Source organism: Phodopus roborovskii, unplaced genomic scaffold, assembly GCF_943737965.1.
Source record: "Phodopus roborovskii unplaced genomic scaffold, PHOROB, whole genome shotgun sequence".
Taxonomy (NCBI): Eukaryota; Metazoa; Chordata; class Mammalia; order Rodentia; family Cricetidae; genus Phodopus; species Phodopus roborovskii.
The window spans coordinates 41,295,908-41,300,506 of record NW_026126517.1 but is presented as its reverse complement, the minus strand read 5'-3'; the positions used below and the strand labels follow the sequence as shown (position 1 = coordinate 41,300,506).

General features: G+C 44.7%; 1 pseudogene; it reads right to left on the bottom strand.

The window, feature by feature from the left end:
• Positions 1-932: 932 nt before the first annotated feature.
• On the bottom strand, positions 933-1,636 carry LOC127231888 (acidic leucine-rich nuclear phosphoprotein 32 family member A-like; annotated as a pseudogene).
• Between the last annotated feature and the right edge of the window lie 2,963 nt (positions 1,637-4,599).

The following is a 4,599-nucleotide window of genomic DNA, read 5'->3' as shown; positions in this document are numbered from 1 at the left end:
TAAGGGCGGGGCTTCCAGACCGCGGGAGCCGGGGCTGTAGCACGGCCCGGACGCTAAGGGGCGCGCCTTCCCCGCCCCTTGTCCACAGAACCCAATTCCCGCTGAGGCGGAGCCTTGCAGGTTCCTGGCCCATCCCTCTTCTTACCCCATTCACTGCGTGCTCCCCCTATTTACCCCCACCTCGCTTTCTCTGTATACATCCCTCCACCCCCAGCCAGTCTCTGACACTTTCTGTCTAGACTTTCTCTTCAAAATTCTCAAGCGCCTCCCCTGCACAGTAGACAGAATGCTCTTCCTACTCTTAAAAACTGCAATTCCCGGCTGAGAGCTCAGCCTGTAAGCACCTGGTTGATAAGAGCTGTGACACAGGCTTTGAAAGGTTGAGTGGTTTGGTCATAGAAAGGGGAAGTCACATACTGAGCTGCTCTCAGGACTAGGTTTTAGGGCTCACTGGGAGTTCTAGATAACCAGTTTTCCAGAGGTACTTGTGGAAATGTAGTCTTCTGTACCCTGTGAACTGAATTGGAATTTCATGGTTTGTTCACTACGTTCTCAAGATGAGTTTTTCTTCTACAAAGAGAAGGATAAGTACTAAGTACAGAAAAAGTGAAAAGAAAGGGAGAGGGCCCATTTCTCTTTTCCATTCTTCCCTAGTCTCTCACACATCGGTGCTAGCCCATATCCTTTATCTTCCTTCCAAGTGCCTCTAGCCTGGCCCCAACCCACTTTTATTTTCCAGTAAAAAATAGTATTTTATTCCTCCCCCTCCAACCTACCCCCAGCAACCCCAGTACACTTTCCCCCTCTTATTCCCGCGGCAATGCTACAATCAGAAAAAATTAAGTTTCGGGGGGCAGGAATAGGAGGAGGGAGGGATATGGGTAAAAACAGTCAAATCACAATAGGAATTTCCCTGAATAGGTTAATTCCCCTTAGTCATCCTCTGCGCCCTCATCTTCAGGCTCTCGTTTTCGCTTCTGACTCCTTTCCTCTTCACCAGAATTTTCATCTTCCTCATCATCCACTTCTCCATCATTATAACCTTCTTTATCCTCCTCTTCTCCACTCACGTCCTCTTCCTCCCCTTCTTCCTCCTCATCCTCTTCCAGTAGCTGAGCATATTCATCATTCCTCATCATCCTCATCTTCCTCGTCGTCATCCTTCACGTAGCCTTCAACATTGGAGTCAGGAGCCTCCTTGTCCCTGTAGTAGCCATCGAGGTACGTGACCTGGGGCAGGAGCTTGAACACATTTTCTCTGTAGTTATTCAGGTTGGTCACCTCGCAGTTAAACAGGTCTAGGCTTTTGAGATTCTCTAACTTCTTCAGTGGCTCTATTGTGCTGAGGTCTTTTATTTTGTTGCCACTTAAATTTAGATGCTTAAGGTTCGAACATTTTTCTGCCAATACTTCCAGGTCCCCTGAGATTCTGTTATCGCTTAGTTCAAGCTTCTTGAGTTTCTCAATGAAGGTGAGGCCTATGTTGATTGTACTTAAGAATTCTTCAAAATTATCTGTGAGGCCTTTGATTTTGCCTTCAATTGACCGACAGTTGTCCAGGAAGAGTTCTTTCACATCAGAGGGCATCCTGTTCCGCAGCTCTAAATGAATCCATTTGTTCATATCCATCTCTTACGCTCTCGTTCTCTCGCTCTCTGCAGAGGATTCTGCACCAGTGGAATTCAATCAATAAACCCCGAACCCAGGGCTGCGCGTTTTAGGACTTTGAAGGCTCAACCAGCTCCGCTCGGTTTTCTCCCAACCCACTCTTTAAAAACAAACCTGAACTAAACTATTTAAGAAATTTTCTGGAGGCGGAGATGTAGCTCAAGTGGTAGAGTGCTTGCTTAGTCTGCACAGGAGTCCTGCACAAACTCTTCTGCAATCCCAGCACTCAAGAAACAAAGGCAAGGTGATCAGAAATTCAACTACATATGGACTTCTTTTAGTTTACATGAAAACTCATCTTTAAAAAAATCCGGCATGGTGTTACATACATCTTTAATCTCAGCGCTTGGGGGGCAGAACACACGGATCTCTGGTTTCCAGGACAGCCTAGTCTACACGTTGAGTTCAGGCTAGCCAGGGATACATAGTGAGACTCTCCCCCCAAAAAAGAAAAAGATGAGAGACACACATAAAGATGGAGGAATAGCATAACAAGCCCCCCCCCACCCAGTTTTTACTGTTAGCTTAATCTTCAGTCTCATTTACATCTCAACCTACCTCTTTCCGACATAATACTTTGGTAGAGATTCCAGATATATCATTTAGTTCAGAAACATTTTGGTATCTATCTCTAAAACATAAGAACTTTGTTTCTTATTCTCTCTCTCTCTCTCTCTCTCTCTCTCTCTCTCTCTCTCTCTCTCTCTGTGTGTGTGGTGTGCATGTTTTTATGAGTGTATGTGGAGTTGAGGCCCACAGACGAAGTCAGGAATCTTCCTCAGTTGCTCTCCACTTTATTTATTTATTGTTTTTTGAGGCATAATCTCTCAGTCAAGCACAGAGCTCATCTTTTGCCTAGTCTGCTGAGGCAGCTTGTTCAGGGGGATCCCATCTTGATCTTACAGAGGAGAGGAGGCTGCAGAGGCCAACAGAGGGCGTCAGATCCCGTGGGACTGGCATTACAGATGGTTGTGAGCAACATGTGGATGTTGAGAACCAATGACTGTCCTCTGGAAGACCAACCAGTGTACTTAACCACTGAACCACCTCTCCAGATCCCCCAAAATAAGAACTTAAAAAAAAAAAAAGCACAAGTATACTACTGCTATCAAATTAAAAATAACAATATATCTCTAATATCCTTAAGCCAGCTTTCAAATATTCAGTAATCTCATTCATTTCATTTTTTTAAAATGTTTTGTTTCTTTGGACCATGATCTGATTAATACTAAGCACTGAAATCTCTGTGCGTGTACATGTTTGTGTGTGAGTGCACATATAGGTGGAGGTCAGAGGTTGACTTAGGATATTTCCCTCAGTTGCCCTCCATGTAGTTATTTTGAGATGGTGTCACTCACTGAACCTAGAGCTCACTGGTTGGCAAGACTGGCTGATTAATGAGTTCCCAGAATACATTTACCTGTTGCTGTCTCTCCAGTTTTGGAGTTACAGACTTGAATTATCATTGTGTTTTTATATGGGTGCTGGGGGGTCCAAATCTGGGTCCTCACATTTGTGCAGCAAGCACTTATCTACCCAACCCCCAAACATTGAAATTGTTGCTATGCCTCCGGAGACTCTAAATTCTAGGTTTCCCCTGTGTCTCTTTTCCTGTACAACGTGCTTAACGAAGAAACTGTGGCCTCTTTCTTTTAATTGCTCTCAAATCCTCTTTCAGTCTTTTTCAGAGCATTTGAGAAAGTGACAAAGCTTCTCTCTATTCCAAAGTCATAGAAAGACTCACCGAACAAAGAAAAGCTTTTATACGTTTTTCAGTTCCAATGAACTTCTCTGCTTTGCAAACAGGAGCTTGCCTTATCCACCACTGGATGATGGCTCCATCCCCTCCCCCAGTTTCATGTGATGCTGGATACGGAAAGAAAACAGGCAGGAAGTAGAGGGATCTCTGAGAGGTAAAGTCAAAGGGAAAAGCAGAGAAAATCAGTGGATACCACATTTCTATAAGAAAAAGAACTGAATTTCTTTCCTCAGGACACTCTTTTTTGAAAAATCTTAAAGCCTACATTTTTTTGAACTTTTTTGTTTGTTTTTATTATTTTTTCTTATTTTACATATCATTCCCAGTTCCCTCTCCCTCCCATCCTCCTATGCTCCCCATCCCATTCTCTACCCACTCTCCCAGGAAGGGAGGGACCATCAAAATTTGTCAAGTCATTTGGAGTAGGGCCTAGGCTCTCTCTGGTGTCACTAGGCTAAGGGAGTATCCTTCCATAGGGAATGTGTTCAGGGGTTCTGGGTCAGTTCTATGCTGGTTTCTCAGCTATCAGTCTGGGGTCCATGAGCTCCCCCTTGTTCAGGTCAGCTGTCTCTGTGGATTTCTGCAGCCTGGTCTTGACCCCTTTGGAAATTTGGAGCCCTTCTGGCCTTCTCCAGCACTAACACACTTCAGGAGCCCATTCCCCGTGGAGGGATACTCCTTTAGCTTAAAGACACAGGGGAGGGCCTAGGCTCTGCCCCAAATGATTTGACAGACTTTGATGATCACTAATGGAAGGCTTCACCCTCCTTGGGGAGTGGATGGGGGGATGGGATGGGGGTCTGTGGGGAGGGACATGGGAGGATGGGAGGGAACTGGGATCGATATGTAAAATAAGAAAAAAAGTCTTTAAAAATTTTAAAGCAAAATAAAACTGTTTTTAAAGATTTATTTATTTTATCTTATGTGTATGAGCATTTAGCCTTCATGTATTTGTGCACCAGGAGCCTGCCTGGTACCTCCAGAGGTCAGAAGGGACATCAGATCTTCTGGGACTAGTGGTTTTGAGCCACCATGTGGATGCTGGGAAATGAACCTAGGTTCTTTGCAAGAGCAGCTACAGTTCTTAACCATTGAGCCATCTCTTCAGTCTCTCTATTGTTTGAGGCCATCTCACTATATAGCCTTGGCGGGCCTGCAACTCACTCTGTAGA